The sequence below is a fragment of the Haemaphysalis longicornis genome, unplaced genomic scaffold (genome assembly GCF_048455015.1).
Source record: "Haemaphysalis longicornis isolate Haplotype H1 unplaced genomic scaffold, Haemaphysalis longicornis Haplotype H1 scaffold_10, whole genome shotgun sequence".
Taxonomy (NCBI): Eukaryota; Metazoa; Arthropoda; class Arachnida; order Ixodida; family Ixodidae; genus Haemaphysalis; species Haemaphysalis longicornis.
The window spans coordinates 137,770,858-137,792,994 of record NW_027526204.1 but is presented as its reverse complement, the minus strand read 5'-3'; the positions used below and the strand labels follow the sequence as shown (position 1 = coordinate 137,792,994).

At 45.2% G+C, this 22,137-nt stretch overlaps 1 protein-coding gene across 1 annotated transcript in view; it reads right to left on the bottom strand.

Moving 5' to 3' along the window:
- Positions 1-22,137, bottom strand: part of LOC144160122 (uncharacterized) — a 199,293-nt gene that overhangs the window by 59,280 nt on the left and 117,876 nt on the right. The window contains exon 2 of the mRNA XM_077691725.1: positions 2,117-2,153. The gene's annotated coding sequence lies outside the window, so the exon portion shown is untranslated. The remainder of the gene's footprint in view (positions 1-2,116; positions 2,154-22,137) is intronic.

Here is a 22,137-nt window from a genome sequence, read left to right as displayed (position 1 = left end):
TAACTACTGAAGGATGGCGGCTGAACTTCCTGCATAAATTCAGAAAGATATGATGTCATGGTTCCCAGCAAAACTAAAAGTATCAAACAAAACAACTAGCCATGACCTACCCACCGTGAGCGATAACAGAATCAGGTGGCTTAAAAAAACCGCCCTTGCTAGCAACGGTTCCTGCCTGATCATCGCCTACGGCGATTCACGGACATCCCCGTGTCAAAGGAGGCTAATAGCCCAAAAGTAGTGAGGAGTGCTTGCTTTGGGCTGAGTATTCAACCGGGCATAAGGAAAAAATTGTCTCAAGAAGGAACTTCCTTAACGTGAAAGACTTGTACCCTGGAACAAAAGATAACGTTCAGCCGGCTAACCAGCATGTACGTCCTGGTCTGTATTGAAGGTCGTTAGATGACTGCCGCCCTGGGACTGTTAGCATCTAAAAGGCGTTGGTTGCCGCTATCCCGATATTGACCATTTTAATCAGCCCCACTGTCCTCTTGCTCCACGCTCAAGTGAACGACAGTGCAGACGTGCGGCCTCGTCGGTGCTAAGTGCTCTGCAGTAGCATACAGTACCACAGAGATCCACGGGATGTGTACTTCGTTCATGTGTACTTCGATTTTCAGTGTATAGACAAGTGCACAAGGGTGCTATTTCTGAAGTTCGAATACAGCGCAAGTACCAGATCAGAGACCTGAAATGCATATGGTTCGAACATAAAGATACGTTTTCAGTCTCGGTTCATTATAGACATTTTTGTATCCGTCCATGACTCCGCTTTTTTCATCCAAAATATTACGGCAATCATTTGAAGCCCAGAACTGAAAAAGGCCAGGCCTCGAGTTGCGCGGTCGAGACCAAACCAGTCGATAGTTATACACACGACCAAACATGGGCTCGGAAGCCGAAGCTTGAACACGGTGTTTAGGTGCAATCTACTTTATACGCGTCCAATTTCAAAAAAGGGTGCTGACTGCAATGTTTTTTTTAATGATTTTCTCTTTGTAATGGCCATTTATCGCTAAACTTTGCGGTCATAAGTTTCTTAGAAACAACTTGGGTATGTCACCGCAATACTGGTAACAAGACCATATTTGGCGCTTTGTGACTGCAAAACAACAAAAATAGTGCAGTACGTTTTTGATGTATTAAACGAAGAGTACAAAACATTGTTTTATTTGCTTTTTATTTTCAAGATGACACGCCATCACCCCGTTTCAAAGGGGATACCACTAGCAATCAAGTAATCAATAAAATGTTGGTGACAGAGAGCAATCGTATCTTTAATTTGTGAAAGTTTGAAAAAAATCGAATATTGCCTTTTTTTTATTGGTTTTCAAAGTATACCAAAGCGTCTTACCTTGCGGAATTATAGGGATTTTTTTTTTACATTGAACGGTTTTGACCATACAAACAAAATTAGCGCCATGGTTGAACAAGGATAGACTAATAATACTACAGAATTCCAACTACCTAGCTCGTTTAAAGCCCGAGAAAAAATTCCCACATTTGGGCAATTTTCAATTTTTTTTTAAATTTGAGATTTGTTTAAAGTGATTCGCTCTGCAGGCAAAAACAAACACGTTAAATCATTTGAGAGCATGCAAAGTTCTCGCATAAAGATAACTAGGGCGATAACTGCAGTAGTTTTTGTTTTGCAGTGGTAGAAGTTTCCAATTTCCCGCGAGCCGCTCAACGCGCGAGTAACCCGAGCCGGTTTTCGGATTTTTTTTTTTCAGAAAGGGAAACTTTTTTCCTACAAAATAACTTCACATATTTTTTTCCCCTGTGCACAAGGGGTTGTATATATAATTGTCGTCAAAATCAAAGATGTCGACCAGACACGCTTGTACGGTCTCTCGTGAAAACACCCTGCTGCCACTTTGCTACCACTATGGGAAACATAACTAGCGTTGTAAACATAATAGTATTAGCACTGAACAGATACGTTTACTGAGAAACTGTTGAAACACGAGCACGGATTCCCATATTTTAAGAGTATGGATCACCATTTGAGGCGTAAAGATTCAAGGGACAATTATCACTGCGCCCTGGTTTTAGCCCGCTAAGCTGTCGAACCGTGGTTCCGCTCATTTGAAGCAAAATCAAACGAACAGCTTACATTCTTCTGTGGACTCGGATGATGAGCTTTCTTCTATCTGAAAGTAAACACAATGGAGAAAAGAATGTACGGCTTAGAATTCCATTTCTATTGTCGCAAAACGGTGTATTCCTTATGGAGATTTTGCAGCAAATTTATGTTAAACAGTAAATTTACTTGCTTATGTTGTTTGGGCACTATACATATAAAACATTCGGAAGCTGCGTACGTCGCGGGTTTTATTTATAGTTACAAAAATGCGACGCGAACAAATGATTTTGTTAATGAACCTGGTGAGGTTCCCTTGCTCTAATGTCACTATTTTATGCAAACGAACGAAAATAGAACATGCATACTGCTTTTTAACTGGTTGCTGCGTGTTTTTTTTTAATTCACGGTTATTTTGAGCGGGATACCAAGGCGTTTCAAAAGTTTCTCGAAATTCCTAATGACTCAGTTTAGAGGACGATGTCAAATGAAATGTGCAAACTTTATTTTTTTCAAACAGTCTCTATTTTAAGATAGAAATTTGGGTAAGATAACAGAATCTTCGTGAGCACAAAGGTAAAAGTATCCACATTACAATATTCTTGTAGTGTTCATGTACACAGGAGTGCAGGGTTGATAAAGTTACATGGGCACATAAATTGCTACCGTGGCCTACGCCTTTAAACCTACACCAGGTAACAGTAGGTATCGCCCTTGCTTCTTAAATTACTCCTGCGAGCTCAGGTCACGTGTACGAAATGGTCAGATTAAAGTGTTAGTGTTGGAAGCCTGACTGGGCGAGGCATCATAGATTCCACGTCAGCGTCTGCGCCCGAGTCTTTATCGCTGTCCCGGCAGGTTTGATGTGCCTTGAGTGCTTTTAGAGCATAGGAAGAAGGAGAGGGAATCGGAAGCAATTTTTGTGTGTGGAGCATGTAATGGAAGTGAAATCACGCACATCATGCACATCCAGATTCCTGTTCTTATCGATCCATATGCGTACCTGCCAGGTTTCCCGAGTTGTCCGGGACAGTGCCGAATTTTGATGGTTTTGTACGAGTGTGCGACCAAATCGAAAACATCCCGAATACGCACCCGTGTTTTCCCAAACCTTTTTTCCAGTCGGGCAACTCCGCGCCGTAGCTACCTGACTATTCAATCCAATCCTATACCAATTGACATAGTTGTCAGTGAACAGCTTAAAAAGCATAGTCGTTCATGCGCGCAAGTTGAACTGGTTAGTACCACAGAAACGCTGAATGCGAAAGCAGTTCAGCATATGAAAGAAACATTGCACTCAGTTCCGAGAATCCATGTCTCCCATCATCCTCATTCGCGTCCTTTTGGCGAAGTGTCGCAGGAGTGAACATTGCTACGCTCGACAGTATTCCTAGGACTTCCTGAAAAGGGCGGCGTCAGCCACGTCTAAGATTTGCAACTGACCAGTGGGGTAGCGTGTCAGTAGTTTTCACGAAAAAGTTCAGTTACTTCTCTGTTGTAACCAGCTTAAAAATGCATGTAAATTATTGCATTCTGTTGCTACTGTCTAGTCTACTGTCTAATGAGGGAAGTTTTCTTACTTCTAACAAGGGAAGCGTAGCTGTATTATTAGAGGAACTCTCGGATATTAAGTGGGATATAATAGGCTAGCTGAAGCGAAGTTAGATGAACAAGAGAAGGCATCATGGGACTCACTAGCGGGAATATTCTGTACTATTTAAGACGTCAACAAAAGAGAGAGCCCGGCGTGGGATTCTCAACCCAAAAGGAAACAGCATGAAACATGGAGTAATTTGATAGCATCAACGAAAGTGCGATACAGGCTAAATATAGTACAAGCCTACGCGCAGTTTCTACAAGGTCGTCGAATCAGCAATAAAGAGGAAAACAACACAATTAACGATTGTGAAGGGAGACTTTAACGCAAAAGTAGGTGAAAAGCGAATTGAAGAAAGGTCAGTGGGAAACCTTGGAATAGGAAGTCGCAACATTCGAGGAGATACACTGGTGGTATTTGCGGAAAGAAACAACCAAAAATAATGAACACATTTTTCTGCAAACGAAAGAACAGGAAATGGGCATGGAAAGGTCCGAACGGTAAAACAAAAAAAAAGAAAGCGAAATTGACTTAATTATAAGTAACAACCCAGTTATTGTGCAGGACGTGGAAGCAAGATTCGAAGCAACAATAATAGCCGGGTTAGGTGCAAAGTAAGTCTGAATATCAAAAGAGAAATAACAAGGCTAGCGAAAAGTAAAAAAAAAAAAACCGACATGCAGTTAGTCAGAGTCAGGACACTGAAGTTTAAAATAACTCTCCAGAACAAATTCGGGCTTTTAAACGGGGATGACGAGGAAGGTGTTGCACGTCTAAACGACAACCTAACAACGGCTATCATGGAATCAGAAGCAGCTGTGTGACAAACAGCCTGTAGGAAACAACCAGAAGAAGAGACAAATGGGCGAGTTGACACAGCGCGCACAGACGAAAGACAAAGGCAGAGAAGGCACAGACGAAAGACAAAGGCAATGAAGGCTCTCGTCCGGTCGCCTTCTTTGCCTTTGTCCTTCCCTTCATCTGTGCGCGCTGCTAGTGAGCGTGTAGGAAACAAACAGGAAAACTAACTCAGAAAACAAACGAACTGATTGTGAAATGTAAAACACGAAACTGCCGAGTACGGCGGATCAGATTTGTTTAGCGGAGCTGTCAAAATTAATTAACAGACGCAAAACGAGCGACATTCGTTGGTACAACATGGCAGTGATTGAAGAATTACTGGAAAATTGAGGAAGTTTAGGAGAAACTCAAACAAAGCTAGCGATAGGCAACGACAGAATGTACGCACTCGGGAATGAGCAGGTTAATATTATACAGAACATGGAGGAGGTAAAGTAGCAGAGCGAGTCTACATCAGGCTGTATGCCTTCGACGTTAGACCAGGGGAAACAACTAAGAGTACACGCCTAGTTAATCGACCAGATTTATCAGAATCCCCAAGGTGAGTAAGATTCTGTGAAGGAAATTTTGACATCCACTTAAATGCAACCGTATGGCTACAAAGGAAAGCGATACAGCTTTCTCAAAAACGAGTTTCTTTTCAACTGCGAAGTTTCTGAAGGAGCTGTATAGCTTTCCTTTTTATCCGTACGACTGCATTCAGGTGGACGTCAAACTTTCCTTTGCAGAAACTTACTCCAAACCTGGTCGATTAACACCTGTCCATCACTTCAAGTTGTTGATCAATTCGTTCTCGCGCTACAAACGACTAGCCTCCTGGTTAGCTCAGTTGGCAGAGTGACTGCTCCGGTTAAGCGGTGGTTCCGGGTTTGAATCCTGGACCAGGACGAATTTTTTTTTCAACTGCGAAGTTTCTGAGGAAGCTGTATAGCTTGCTTTGTAGGCCTAGTTAACGAAGTCCCACTAATAACCAAAGACGAAATTGAAAAGGCCTCAAAAACATGCAAAGAGGTAAAGCTGCAGCTTACGATGGCATAACCGTGAATATTTTAAAGGAGAGAGGAGATATTGCACTGGAAAAACTTGCTCCACTACTTTCGGAATTCTTAAGTACTCGAAAAGTGCCCATAGCTTGGAAAAACGCCATCATTATTCTGATTTATAAGAAGGGAGATCCCAAGGACCTCAAGAACTACAGACCCATCAGCCTGCTCTCAGTTGCATGCAAGCTGTTTACCAAAGTAATGGTTAGCCCAATAAGTAACAGCCTAGAAAGTATACGCAACCATCGATCACATCCAGGTCGTCAACCAAGTCATAGAAAAGTCCGCAGTGTATAATCAACCCCTTTACATGGCGTTTATCGACTACGAAAAAGCATTTGATTCAGTTAGCATCGCAGCAGTGCTGGAAGCACTGATAGTCCAGAGTATAGAAGAGACCAACATAAGGCTCCTAGATGACATATACACGCTGTTTCAGGGAAGATTTTAGGTAATTCAAAAAATAGTCTTTCGTAGGTAAAATTGTTTTTCCTGCGAAAGTGATCAGGGGCCGGGGCGGACGCAATAAAGCCTGTTCCAGTTGCTATTTAGGGCAAAACTAACTAGTACTTGTTAATTAACCTTTTAATTACTGCAGTTTCACTTGTGATCATAACGTGGAAATTGTAGAGAATCATCAGTCAACCCAATATCCTGCGTTAGATTTGCGAAAATTTTATTGCCCGCAGGCCTATGGACTGAGTTGAAGCTCGGCGTCTGCAAAGCGGCGCAAAGCCATGCCCACGTTACTCGGAGCACGCCGGCCTACTTTTCGCTGAAGGCAAGATAAATACACGACTGGTCTACAGCGGCGACGCTCACCCGCTCTAGCCCGGCCGTAATAAAGCGCGGCGTGCGTGACGTAACTGAGTGACGTCACGCATAAAGTCATGCTCTGGTGACGTCAACACGTGGGCATGGCTTTGCGCCGCTTTGCAGCCTCCGAGCTTCATATGCCCACGTCCGGAGGACTGAAGTACTCAGCCCATAGGTCTGCGGGCAATTACATTTTCATAAATCTTACCCTGGATATCGGGTTGTCTGATGATCCTCTACAATAGCGGGTGGGAAGTAAACTCTAGGCACGGCCACCAAAAAGAAAAAAAAGAATAGAATAATAAACAAGTAAACAATACAAACCGTGGAGAATCGACCCCGCGACTACAACGTCCGCAAGCTGAGGCGATGCCTCGATACCAAATCCCAAGGCGAGAAATGGCTTCTTATCGGGTGGGCGTTTTGCATTCCGTTTGGACGAAACTTTACACCTGCAAAATTTGTTCCGTCTGGACGGAACGCTAAAGCCCTCATTTGGATTCCGTTTGGACGGAAGCTTACCCGCAGCACTTAGTTCCGTCTAGACAAAACTTTACCTCTTGATATCGTTCCGTCTAGACGGAACTTTAGCACTTGTTATCGTTCCGTGTGGACGGAACGCTAGACACAGCCTAAAGAAAAAGAAATGGACTTGGGCTGGCCACGTATATAGTTAGGCGAAATGGCAATCGGTGGACCACCAGGGTGCCAGAGCGGACACCGAGACAAGGGTCTAGAAAGAGAGGAAGGCCATCCTCTTCAAACAGGAAGCCAGAGGAAGGGGATCCTCGATGCAGGGACGCAATAAGGCATTTCGGAGGCAAAGAGTGGACTCGAGCGGGACCGGAACAGTTGGAGGTCGATGGGAGAGGTCTTCTTCCTGAAGAGGGCTGTTGATGATGTTAATTTTTCTATCTCCGGGCAGATCTCCCTAATTCCACCCTGGCGAACCTGGCAGGTATGCATGTGTCTATGATGGGTGGAGTCTTAAACCCATTGCTCACGCCAATGTGTCGTAAAAAACAGGACGAGTATGCCGTTCCTTGGCCCGATCCTTAATAATGTGAGCTGCGAGACGGGGAACAGAAGATGTGTTATTCTCACAATATGAAACCGCACATACGCTACATTATTAGCATGCCACGAGCTACTGCTACGCTAGGTTGGTCCCCCTCGAGCACCACTTTCATGACTGATTTTCAAACGCTCAGCTGCCCTCGAACACAACACAGTCTGCGGAACTAATTAAAATGGCACCCTAACGTTTGTGTAAGCGAAACAAGACGTTCCGCCCTACCAAGGATGCTATTTTTACTGCCTCCACCATCGCGTAGCCATCAAAGGCATGAAAATGTCTTTGCCTTTTCTGTACCAACTTTAAATTTTCAAAATAAACTCGTACCGGCCCGTCCGCTATTTGTCCCACTCCGGTACTTTCGTATTGCTCTGCATATTGATGCGAGGAGCGGATGCCGTGTTAATTCGACGACCAAGAAGCTGTGTGTAGTGCGTAGCCTGCGCCGTCTCAGTCATGACTGTGTCTTGTAAATAGATCGTTTCGCCACCTACCATTGTTCATTAATTTCTTTCTGCCGCAAAGTAACAATATTAACCATCACAATTACACTTCCGTGCCGGCAGTAGCAGGGTCGACGCTCCTAAACATAATTTCCATCGTCGTCCACATCATCGTCATCAGATTTTAGTCCTCCGCAGGACAAAGGCCTCTCCCATTGACCTCCAACCCTTTCTCTCCTAAGCTGCCCGAGTGCGTTTTTTGTCCTGAAATTTTCTTAATTCATGCATTATTTTCCCGTTCCCACTATTGAGAACTATATTTGGCAATAATTTTGTCCCTTAACTTTTATAAAAAGAGACTTAATATTTCCTCAACATTTTGCGAATGTGTTTTCCATGGTTTGCGGGCTCACACGTTGTGTAAGGCTTTTCAGTGCGCACCAATCCGGCACCTTTTATGAAAATACGTAAAATGAAAATACAGGGTACAATAAAAATTTCGCACCAGCCGTTTCTATGTGTTATTTTGAGTTATTAGTCTTACACAGTGCGATTACTTTTATACCTGTATGTGTTGCTTAAAGGATGAACCAAATGTAAACCTTTTCAGTCATGAAACTGTGTGACTTCGCTTTTAGTGATGTCAGAGCGTTTTAATGCCAGTAATATGCCATGTCAGGGTGTAATTGCAGACCATGATTACTGAAACAATTCTGTTATTATACATTATTATTGTGCGCTTTGTTGACATGCTTTTAGTACTCGCTATCACATTCTGTGATGCTTTTTTTACACTCCAATGTACTTTTTCCCCACGTGCTATGATCTCTCACGAGATTGGCAGTATGTCTAAATAAATAAATAAGCCTCCATTACACAGTTATGTACTATGTAAGTGGGCACAATCTCGCGCACGCACTCATGCACGCACGTAATTGGATAGAAAAACTCGCGCTATAGTGCCGCTAGTGCCCCGTCCCAACCACCCTTTGAAACGCATTTCATAATTGCTTCACCTTCCTTCACAGCAGGACCGTAATCGGTCCGCCTACCTCCCTCGGACCAATGGCGTAGTCAGAAATATATATATATATATATATATTTTTTTTTTGGGGGGGGGGGGGTGTTAGGCCCCGCCGTTAAAAAAAAATAAAAAGTATAGTAGGTGGCCAACCAATATCCTATTTTAGTTTCCCCATCTTATTCTCATTTTTGCATTTAAATTAACAGATCAAGTGGGTAAAAATTGGCTGGTGATTACGATCCTCCCTAATGCGATATTTGGGCGCAGCATCAGTGCGCTGAGGCAGCACTCACTCGTGGGTTCTTTCGACAGCAGCGATGATGAGCCTCTGCGTCGTCGGCGCGAATCGCGTCTCAGGAAGGGACCGCGAACGCACATCATAGTCACGCGCACGCCCCTCTCCCGTTTTCGCCAAGCGTCGCGCCGTCGAGAGCCTCGTGCGGGCACAGCATACTGCCCCCCCTCTCCCCCACTGCACACTTTAGGAGAGCGCTGGCTTGCGCCGCCACGGCGAACCACCCTCCCATCCCAAATTCGCGACACTCGCCTCCTTTGCTTTCTTTCATCGTTTGATCTTTCTTTCACTCGTCGGTCTTATCATCGTTCACTCGGTTACGCCGACAACGCGGCTCAGGTCAGAGACTGCCGCTAAAGGGCTGCGCCCTAAACGGGCGGAAAAGCAGGCCGAAAGGAGGGGGTGGGATGCGCCACTTACAAACTTTCTGGGGGTGTCCTGACACCGAAACACTCCCCCCTCCCTCTCCGGCTACGCCCTTGCTCGTGTCTGTATGAACAAGTTTTGACACACGTCGGCCACTTTGCTGCTTTGCTACTTTAAACTCCAAGTTACAAACAATGCCAGTGCGTAATTTCAAGCTTGCAGTGTTGCCCAAACCTAGCAACAACTATTACATTTTAGTCTCGGGAGCAATCGCAAGAAATGTTATCGGTATTTTAGCAGCGTGCGAACCCTCACTAAACTTCCGAAACAAATTATCTTTTGCATCGCAATAATGTTTGTTTACGTGGAGTCCCCTGAGCGAAGATTCCCTTAAGCCCACTTTGCTACAAGTTTTCTTGAATGTGTCTCAAGCGAAGCTCTACTTGACACATACTTAGCACTATGCACCTTCAGAGGGTCAATAGCGGCGTAAAGTTTGGATGTCTTGTTTCTTGTTTTTGTCTTTCAATTTGTTGCAAAGGTTTTTCGTGCTGCCGTTGCGCGTTCCTGCTCCTTTCGTGATTTCTCGTGGTGTGTGCCCTTAATCTGCGATTTTACAATAGCCTTTTCACCTTTTATTTCACACTTCGAGAGATAGCATTGTTCAGAAGCGAAGAACCTTTAGGTGTCGGCTGCGCTACGCATTTAACCATCTTCTAAGATTGTACGGAGAACAAACATACAAAAAAATACATAGATAACAATAAAAAACATTCCCTGTCTAGGGAAAAAAATATTAGCATTACATGAAGTAAAGCAATCTCACGATTTTGTGCACGCGTCAGTTTCGCAACTTGTTAAAGATGACTTCGGGCATTTTTTTGAAAATTATGCGCCGTAGAAACTAATTCCCATATGTCCTTCTATGTGTTGGGACATATATAACAACTACAAGTTCAAGCTTGATGCTGGTAAGACAACCGAAATATATCGAACATTTCTCACGGAATTCTGCTTATGTTTTACAGCAAAGCTGTATATCTCTACCCCAACGGTTCCATCTCCGTGGGCAAAAAACACAAAGGCGCCAAGGCCTGAGACTGCGAGCGTATGCGTCACGCTAATCAGGCATACAGCATAGAGCTCAGAATTTTTGTATCCTTTATTTTCCCCCAGGGCATGATGAGGGGGTATGAGTTGATGATGACGACAGTTGATTAAACTAACATGAAAATGTTCAGTAGAACAGACTGTTGGGAAAATTGGTGCATACTTGGTAAAACTTAGAGTGCGATTTAACAAGGATGATAAAAAGAAAACGCTTGTGTTTGTCTTCTTTCTATCGCCCTTGGTAAATCGCGCTCTAAGTTCTCCCATGAAAATGTTCGCTTCGCGGATGAGGTGGAGGAGGGAACGATGATGAGGCCCTTGTATCCACGTGGTGTATGCGGTCGCGTCGTCTACGCGGAGGCCCGTGGTCGCAAGATGTCGCATCCTCGTTGGACGCCTCGTTTAAGGAAACCACAAAACAAGCATCGACACCGCATTATGGATGATAAGGCGCCTGTAAACGATGGGACCCCCCCCCGCACCCCCCTTGTGTTCCTTGTAAAGATTATAATTACAGATTATCCTTGGAGGCTAGGTAGGACCCCTGTCAGAGAAGCCGAGCGAAGTGTCGTAGATAAGGTATTAGAGTACCGCCACTGAGGCACGCAAGCCGGCAACGGCGGCCATTTTGGCGTTCATCAGTGTTGCTAGATTTCCGCATCTACGGCCTCGCCGTTGACCTCGACCGGGTGGTTTGTTAACAACACTACCGAAGGTGCAGCAAAACGGCATCTTTGGACACGCTTCTGCTGCTGGGGTCCTATTCTCGACTGCACAAATTGCCGGCAATTCGCCCATGTTTTTTTGTGTAAGCACGACGTAAACAATCAGTGATGTGCTTCCCCTATAGCTATGACGACATGCAGTGTAATTTGACGAGTCACTCATAAAGATCGCTACCAAGGTATCAAATATTGTGCAAGAAAGATATAAAAACACTTGGCATGTACTATAAAAATTAAGACGGTACCTGAGGCTGGCAAGAAAAACACATTTCTGGAGGTCAAATTTGGCTTCAACACCACAAGGCGATCGAGTAACGTTGATCCAAAAGCGAGCGAAAGGCGGATTTTGAGCTAAAGAAAATCACACAATTTTTTTTACCGTATCTATTTATTTCTTTCAATCGCTTTTAGTAACATAGCTGGGCTCTCTGCTTCAATGCAAGCTTTGTTGCGTTATCACCTTCCCTGCCGCCACCGCCGCCACGCCATCGTCTGCTGCTATGTTACAAGTTTATGCGTGATCACAGAAAAAGACGGCCGCGACCATCGCTTCTATGACACATAAGAGCAGCGAAGCGCTACGCCTGATAACCGCGGAGCGCACGGATGCCACCGATTCCCTCATTCGTCAAGCTCGACTGCAATCAGCGCTGTAATGAACCAAATAGTCACCTTTCTTTGTTATTTTTCTCTTGAGTTCGATCATGTGACCCAACAGCTTACTAAGAAGGGTATGGACAAATGCCATGCATTGGGTTCTCTTTGTCATGTACAGGCTTGTACTGTCCTCTTATGTTGTGGTTACGCCAAACAAGTAATTTTTATTTTGTTGCCAAACATGAAAGCAAAATACGTCACGTTATTTGTGTGCTTCATGATCGCTGACTTGGAAGCAGTTAAAACTATAATTTGTTTCAATAGGAAACATGCTTTAAAAAGCGCGCATGCGAAACTGCGCATGCTGCAAATTGCCGCACATTTCGCAGGCCGTAAGCCGGGGCAAATTTTTGCCCTATTTTGCTTGTATTTTGGGACAAAAACAGCCGCCATTTTCAAGCTGTTACGTAGCATTACGTCACTTTTACGCAGGCTGAAGTTGCCAATGCATGACGTAATCGTTCCCGCCAACGGTTTAAATTACGTCACGCCTTCTCAGCCAATCACAGAGGGGATGTGTATTACAAGCAGTATTGTTGTTGAATAGCAAAGACAGGCTTACGTTGTCATGTCCGCTGCATTTAGTCTGGTTTTTCATTGCCGGCCAAGAATTATGCGCCTTCAGTAACGATAAATAAGGCAAACTTTAGAACTGGTGTCCGTAAACGACATGACACGTCAAAATGACGACAGCACACACAACCGCTTTGTCAACCGGAAGCACGTGACCAAAATTGAAAGCCAATCAGAAAAGACTTCCGGTAAATTGCCTGAATTGCCGGCAATTTGTGCAGTCGAGAATAGGGCACCTAAAATGCTGTTACACGCGTTATCTTTGAGTCGCATTCGGAATGACGTCAGTCGTGCGCACCCGCAGAGCAGGGAGGACAAGCTAAGCTTACCGGAGTTGCCCTATACTAAAACGCATGAACAACAGAATAGCGGCGTCCATGCACCGTCGCAGTGTAAACAAATGTCGCGTAAAGCGAACTGATCAGTGATCATGGCGGCGGCACGGAACAATAGGAGAAAAGAGTGCCGATACTCTGAATCCTATTCTAGTGACACTAGCCGAGCGCAAGCGACAAACCCGCCGAGACGACGAGAAACATTTCATACCCTCCGCCATCCCTATTTGTAGTGGTTTACAACAGCTTTGGTGAACATCTACTTTGTCAGGACGCGATGGCAACCACAATTTTATGGCCGGAGATATCTGTAATTTTCTCGATTTTTCTAAAATCATGTGCACGTCCGCGACTCTTATAACAATGCCAAATTAATATTGTGCACGTATGGTAAAGCGGTGTTGGAACCACCCCAATCAATCTGCATTGCAGAGTTGTTGACGGCAACATTGACGCAGAAACAACTCACAGCTGACCACCGGGATCTTCATTGTTCGGAGCTGTCTGAGTGCCTCAACTTGTGCCAGGAAACGGTCAGCGATAGTTAACTTTGTGATATATTTCGCATTACATTTGCGACTGCAATAGCTAGAGTTTTTTTAGTGTGCTTCGAAACCGATGCGTTCACACAGTCGCCTTGCGTGGTGCCATGTGCGGGGATATTCAAGGGGAACTCTTCGATACCGCTGGCATTGTGTAAGGAAAAGAAAGCCGTTTCAAGCAAATTTCACTTCAGGTTGTATTAAACGACAGAACCACAGCTATGTGTCATAATTACCGCTTTTAAAGTCGATGTTTTTATGGGCTGGGGAAGTTCCCAAGTGCGTCCTCTTCTTCTGCTGGCCCCAACTTTGCTTTGTTGGTTTTATCTATTGCCTTGTCACACTTTTTTTACTCCAGAGCAATAAAAAAAATCGCTCTAAATCACGCCCCTGTCCTTAGACGATGAAAAAAAGCCATTCATAAATTATGGGCAAAGAAAGAAGCAACACAACAGCAAAGCATACAAAACATAAAAAGGCATTCACCGTTCGCTGCAGCAGGTTTATAGGCTTCAATAGAAGCTTTTTTGGTTGCGCTAGTCTGTGCGTTCAATGAAATAAAAGAGATAGAAGAAAAGAAGTAGTTGCCAAGATGCCGGAACCGTCTTTGAGACTCAAACTTGGTTTCTCCGCTAGTGTCGTCTGCGCAGTGCTGTGCTTGTGCTGGAGGGGGCTTGTGCCTCGTAAAGCCGCTTTCTGTCAACATGTAACCCTTAGGAACATGATTTAGGAGGCTACTCAAAACACCCTGTTATTCGGAGATGGCAGAGCCTAAAGGAGCCTGCGGAACAGTTAGGTCATATTTTAAGCTATGCAAACAAGATTGGAGAGAGAGAGAGAGAGAGAGAGAGAGAGAGAGAGAGAGAGAGAGAGAGAGAGAGAATGCTCTTCATGGTGAACTGGTGAGGTCAGCCCTGCTAGGGACAAGGCTTGCTACACCAGATGGGGGGGGGGGGGGTGACTACGTAATGAGCGGTGAATATTAGACATTAGCGGTACAGCAGGAAGAAGACAAACATGAAAGAAGCGTTCCACTTCATGCAATCCGAAAGCAACATATGACTTCTGCTCCGTCAGTGAGTTTTACAGTTCGGAAGCCTTTCGCAGTGCCATCGCTCTGGCAATTCGCAATTGAGGCACGGTGGTTCAGCAGTGTCCACTGCACTGGAAATCGCTTTCTGTACTACCTACTATGCAGAATGCGTTGATAAAGCTAAGGTTTGGAGCGAAAACTATGGTTTATACGCAATTGGGCTACTGTTAGAAGTACATTCATGCTTCCCAGTTTTGGCTTCACATGTCTATTATTCATACATTCATTGTTACTTCGTTGTATGCTTCCCTAAGTGATCCGCGGTTTTTGTGGGATGGACCAAAATTTTGGTCCCTTTTTTCGTGTGCTGCCAAAAATTACTAACGCCATATGTGTGTCGGTACGGGAATGTAGCATCTGAGCAAATTTTGCCGCAATAAAAAACACGTTTTCCATAATAAAATGCGCGAACACGTGGTAAAGCCTCATAGAGTGGGAGAGAAAACTGTGCCAGTTGCTCCGTATTCGCACCTTTAACAGACATACTGGGTGATGCAAAGAAAGCAAACCAGTGCTCGCCTCCACGCGCTGAACTCTCGTCCCACGGGTTTACCCTCGTGATCCTCCGGATGCTTTTTTGCGCTAAAAATAAATTATTATAAAACTCCTGCAACCAGAGATTCTGACCAGGGTCCTCTAGTGGCCATCAGCATGCTTAAAATATTGTACAAGGAAGGGTAAAGATAACCAGCATTGAAAAGTACCAAACGGAGGCCTTTTGAAATGGCTGAAAAAAAAAAGATGGCGACCTTAAGGCACAAGATACCAACACAAAATAACAGTGTTACTGCACAGCACTCGGGGAACTTAAGTCAATACAAAACTCCGAGGACACCTAAGCACTGCTTATTGCTTCTGAATATGAAATAGTTAATGTTGAAATAAACGCGATAGAGTGGAAGCCTTGTGCTTGTTAGTTATTCACATTCGGTTAGAATGCACAGCGCGAAAGACCAGGACAAGAGACAAGAGAAGTTGCAGGACAGGCGCTGTCCTGTGCCCCCTCACCTCTTGTCCTTGCGTTTCGCGCTGTGTGCATTCTGGTCAAACAATTGAACGCCGCTGAGTTCTAACCGCACAGCTGTTTAGGCCGACACAAATCCGTCCAGCGTAGACAGAAAACGCCGAGCGCACGCTAGCGCATGGCTTGGCGCGACCGCCCGGCGTCCCCAGCGCGAGACGCCGGGCCCGACCTTCGCGCAGTGGCTTTAGCAAAAAAAGAAACCCGGGCACACGTGAGCGCGTGCTTCGCTATGCCCGCGCTTGCGCGCGGGCATACGCCACATGAAGAGCTCCCGTTTTCGTCGTCGTCGTCGTGTAGCGACCGGCGCGTCACGGGTCCGCCGCGCCGAAGACGATGACAGCGAATCTGTCCAGCCATCTGCTCACAATCTACACGCGGAGACGGCCACCGAACCAACTGACGAAGAAGTGGAGGTCTACCAAAGCGAGGACGCGCTACAAGAAGATTTGCTCTACAACAAAGAGGATGACGACAAATGCTACTGAATAAAGCACTGCACATACTTTATGGTCTTTGCTTTGAAGTGTCGTCCTAAACTGATTTGCTCTGATGGGGTCCGGCTGTTCCCTCTCGCCTGGGATCCGCCGTCAGTGTGGGGAGAAGCTAGGTCGACCCTCAGCTCTGCTGGTTCTCCATCCTTGCACCACTAGTGCAAGTTGCGCCATTTTTTTTTTTTTCACTCCAGGTAATGTTTTCTAATTGCTTTGCGACGCATCAGCGTAGCACTGGTGTGGGCGGCCGCCATTCGATACTTCCCAGAATGTGGCCGCCCGGCAATGCAAATTTTTCAAACTTTACAGCAGTACGGTGCGTGGTTGGGCAAAAGAACCTGGTTCACTGTTGACTGTTGAGCCACTGGGTGAGGCGGCTATACGCGCTGCTGTGTGTGCATGTAGCACCATGTGACTATTGGGGCTCGCACGAAACAAAAAACCTCGAAGTAAGCATTGACCAATACACCCCTGCGGGTATGTTCCGTCCACCTTGTTAGGTTTAACGTACAGTAGTCCTAACATTCCCCCAACAGTCCCCAAGAACTGTGAAACTTATCATAGGTACATCAAGTTGTTGGCACCCGCTTACGTTGTTAAACCTCTAAGTGTAAGTTTAGGCTCAATGGCGGAAAAAATCCTCGGAAAGCTTTGGTCAAACGTGTGGTACACCTAGCAGCCAATCAGGAGTTTAGCAGCCGTTTTGCCGCTACAAACACGACATTCTGCTTCCAGGTCAGTGCACGACGGGACATCTGGGGTGATGAAGAATTTTAATTGAACGCGATAAAAGGCACACCTTCACATTTAAACTGACCTGAAAGATACCAACCAACCATTATTTACAAACAAAATGCACAGCACTGATCCGAGGAATAAATGTAATAGTCGAAGATATCACTAAAAAAACCCTGAGCCATCTCCACTAACGTGGAATCTGGGGAGGGGCGAAGCATGCAGTGTATTCAATGATAATAAGTCTCGCTCTTTACCACAGCGCGCGTGATTGGGCGCCGGAGAAGCACCGGTGGGAGGAGCAATCGCGCGCTTGCTGAGGTGGTGGCGCCCTCTCTCGCGTTGAACCGGATTTAAGCAATTAAAGGAGATACAGGCTGGCCGTAAGTTGTCTTCGTGTCCCACGCGACAGCATGCAAAGAAGTATGCTTTACAGAAGAAAACCTGGAGTTTGAAACCAATTTTGAGATGGATTTAACAAATTTTTTTGTTAATAATGCAATTACATCCTGACTACTCCTGTATTTAAAATTTGTCTAAATCTTGTTAGTTTATCTTGAACCGGTTTTATTCGTTACACACTTGATTTTTGACCATAGTTTGACTTTATTTAATGTGACGACAGCAGACGACGACAGGAGACGCCAACAGCCTGAACCCCTTAAAAGGGGCACGAATGCTGGGGCTCGAACCGAGGACGTAAGCGTTAGAAGCCCGACACTACCCGCTGAACCGCGGAGGCCTACCAGCAAGGTCGTTTCAGCAGTTCGTCAAGAAGATCGCGGCAGTGTTCAAAGCTAGTCACCAGACGTCGTTGGTTGTAAGATGAAGTGGCCGGCCTGCACTGACATGTGAGCGGAATGTCTTGCAACAAACACCGTACGCCAACGGATGACAGACGCTCGCCATTTTTTGCTCTTTGGGCCATCTATGGCTTTCCTATTTAAAAAGTAATAATAGGGACATTGAAATAAGTTCAATGAACTATACTTAAAAACCTGTGCGACAAATGCAAAGCTGCATTCCGTTCCAGCTTCTCAGCATTAAAAAGTCCGCTGCATTAGCCATCCCTGGAATCCGTCGCCATTATCACCGATTCTTTTACTCTCTCCTCCGCAAAAACCAAACCAGACCACAGTTCCAGCGCATCGTATATCTCGTTATTCTCACCCTAATGCCGCGTATTTGCCACGGGCCCTGACCACAATTTTTCAACGTTCATTCTTTATCTTCATTGCGAATGAATAGAACAACCTCCCCGCCAACATTGCCAATATGCTCAGCAATGTCAACTTCAGGAGTGTCATACAGCATGCGTGTCTTCTTTTATCTTCTTCTTTCCTTTTGTTGCCATGCTGCTGACGTGTTTGCCCACACCTCATGTCATACCCCAGTGGGAGATTTTTCGGGAATAAACAAATAAATAAATAAATAAATAAATAAATAAAAATAAATAAATAATATATGTCGCACATAAAATGGTATAAATGTTATGCCTGCACCGCCGTCGCAACAATTCATTTATCATATTCCCGAACAGGTGCGTTGTGACGCCGTTTGCATTGACTGACTGTAATGAATCAAAATTCCATGAGTAGGCAGGTGTTGTTCCTGAAAGAGTTAGAGCACATGTTTCCGTAAATCTGGCCCCCCATTTGCATACAATCAGCAAGAGCGCATCGGCCAAGAGAAAGCCACATAGACTGCGGAGCGAAGACAGCAAGCGTTCTTAGACAGTGAATTGCCAGGCGCGGTGAAATGAGGAGTCTTCGCTGTGACTCAACGCTTAAGAATTGTGAGGCCTTAGTACTGGTGCAATATTAACTGCGCCATTTGATTATCTTCTGAAGTGCATTAGCAAACTGCTCACATTCTGTTCTGGTGCATGACTTAGCGGTACTGGGAAACTGAACAACAAAAAACTGGGCAAGTTGGCATGAATTCCCTTACCAGCAACGGCGCTAAATCAACGAAACAAAAAAAAGAATGCTGCTGCTGTAAGGCGTTGTGCTGCTGAGCCCAAGGACGCGGGTTAAATTCCCAGCCGCGGCGGCTGTTTTTCTGATGGAGGTTAAAAGTAAAAATGCCCTTGAGTTCGAGACATCAGAGCCAGTTAAAAATCCCCCGGTGGTTAAGATTTATCCGGATTAATCCGCGTTAAACCGCAATCAATCATGCTGCTGCGGCTTAAAACTTAAAAGAAAGGTGAAAGAAGTGTGAACGCTTTCTAGTGAGAAAACTGCGTCAAAATTCTGTCAGAATCTTCGCTGAAAGTGTGTCCAATCGATCGTAAAACCTCCAAAGACCCAAGTCGCAAACGAAGAACGAACCCATGTGACGATTATTCGCGCACTAAGTAAACGCATGGGCGAACGATCAAATGTACACTGATAAGTGACTCGAGAGATAAAGGTATACTATTGTACTGCTTCTTCACGATCGACGGGTGTATTGTCTTGCCCAGAAGTGTACCTTTTCAACCAATTTGAAGTAACCGCTTTGACACAATGGAAACCCGGTTTAACGCACGTGTCGTGTGTCCAGAGAACTTAGCAGAGCTCTTCGGCCGACCAAACGGTCTATGGGGAAATGCGTTGCTTTTTTTAGAGGACGCCATTGGTCACACTAAGAAAACTTTCACTTTAAAAACTTCATTGTCATAACTGAGGGGGGGTGGGTGGGGTAGAAGACACACCGTGTCTTCTGGGTCCACTCGAAGAGTAGTTTTTTTGGCGGCACGCCTTTGGAGAAGGAGCCCTTGATCTATTCTCTTCCAACCTCCGTCACGCAAGTCTCTCCTAATGCACGTTAGAAGCAAGCGAAGAAAATTGAATACAAAAAATGCCGACGGCTAAATACACGAGCTGCAATTTAGACTTTCATGCTTCAATCCTACGTGAGCTTGAGCCACTCTCTTTTAACATTAATAATCACACAGAATCGCATACACTTATCGTTCAGACTTCGTTTCATTTGGATCTCCTGTTTTTCAACACTGCCTGCATGAGTGTGGAACAATCCCAGCTTTCTAGCCCAAAATTCTGAACACCAAGGAACATAGTAAAATCATTGCAGGAAACTGATGGTTCGCATAAAGCAAGAAGTCGGCTTCGATACGAACACTGTAAAACACTTTGCTGAACTCTGAGTAGTTTTCGCGTAATTCATTTTCAAATGCTACTGCGCATGCATTTCAGTGGAACGGTATCCATTGCTCCGGAGCGTGGTAGTGCAGCGTTCTAAACTTGGAACTGCGCAAAAAGCAAGCTTTCGGCTCCAATATTAGCTGTACAAAACTTCTTTGTATAACAATGAGTAACTCCAAGCTAATCACATCGGAAATAACTTACGATGACCCAGGAACCAGCCCCTACGGTATTACAGGGTTTGCTGTAAAATGACACTTTACTGGGGAAAGTATTATGTTAGTGTTGCGTAAACGAGGTCGGCGGCCCATCCTAAAAAACAAGAGTGGGTCGTGGGCTGACATCACACCAGCCACACGTAGAACGCGAACAAATGGGGGATAAGCAATTCGGCCATCCCCACATGTTCCCGTTAATTGCTTCCAATTTCATGCCAAGAGGAGGCTAGAAGTTGCGCCCCTTTATTATTATTATTTTTTTGGACGACGATCGTTAAAGAAAAAACGCGGAAATTCAGAGAATTTTTCACTACTGCGTAGCATCCTTATGCCGCTTGTCTAGATTGCGAGCTCTTAGCAGCGACTTTTTTTTGGTTTTTCGAAATTCTGTTCGACCAATTATCTACATTTACGCTATTATAACGATTACAGGTGGAACTTCCTTCACATCTGCATTTTTGGGGAAATGCAGGGCGTTGCACGGTTCGCCACTTCCCGCTATATTTTTTTCCATTTTTTTTTTGGGGGGGGGGGGGGTTGCACAATTATGATAGACAAATTACACTGTACTCTCCGTGGGGGTACTCGGCAAAGAATGCTACGTGGTGTGACTTCCTCAGACGACGCTAATCATGATCATTTTCATTACGCTCCTCACGAGCTGTCGCATGCTCACATGGCTGCGCCGACTCGCGCCCTCTGATTCCATTAAAGCTCCGTCCCATCAAGACGTGTAGTAGTATGAAACTTTAATGAGCCTCGCTCCGCTTTCAGAGCATCGCGGAGCAGCTGGAGGACCCAGAGGTCCAACACTACGCATTAAAACCACCAGACTCCCAAGTTGGGCCTGCTTTAAGAGAATGCGTTGGAGAAGCACCTCGAGGGAATAATTGCCCACTGCCGACTGTGACGGTACACTACACAAAAGAAGCAGGCAGCTGAACCCTCGAGGAACTCCTTTGCAGCTGATTTGGTTGCCTAGCAGGATTTAGGGGCCGTTTGTCTCCGCCTCGTTTGTGGGTAATAAAGACGGGCGGAATAAAACCAACTTTACCCGCCAGAGCGCATGCGCATTCAGAAATACAAAGAAAGGCAAAGAGGGATCTCGTGAACAATGAACACGGCAGTCCTTCTTACCTCTTGACTTGGTAAAATGGCCAACGGAGTCTCATAGATTACCAAAATTGTACAGTCGTCCACTGTCTTAGCTCGAGTGACGCTTTACCCCCTTATTCTCTCCTCCTACAAGCTTCCTGTAAGGCTATTTAGTCACAACTGCTCCATTCCTTTCATTTTTAACGGGCCCTGAAGTCCTCTGCATTCGTGTAAACGGGTTTTTGTGAGAAATTTGGAGATATTTCGCGCTAAGCTTGAATAAGATGTTCCAGTTAAGCCTGTTGACGGCTGTATGTGCCACAAATTGTGTTTTGTGCTCAATGGAGCACTTGGGGGAATCTTTCTGTCAGCACTTTGTGGGATTCGTGTAGTTATCACCAATTCGCCCACTTCTGCACGTGGCAGATTGGCGTAGTTTGCAGTATTTGTGCAAGTGGAGTACCACACAACTAGCCGCGGTGTGCAGCTGTGAACTGTCGACGATGCAGGCCGTTATTTACTTATTCGCGGATATAAAGTGCCCACCAGAAGAACCACGTCTTTTGGAAAGGCCACTACAAACGCTAAATACCGCAAATTACAATCTGGGTAATTCTTCATTTTACAGCGAAGCTGTTTATGGCTAGCATTCCGCAGTTTATCTTCAGCAGCAAAGCGGTGTATACAAGAATCCCACGCGAGCATAGCCCCGCCTTACGGAGCCCCCTCAAACCACCGGGATCGTAAATGTGCGTTCCACACCTTCAGCGTATGGAAAAAAATATTCATA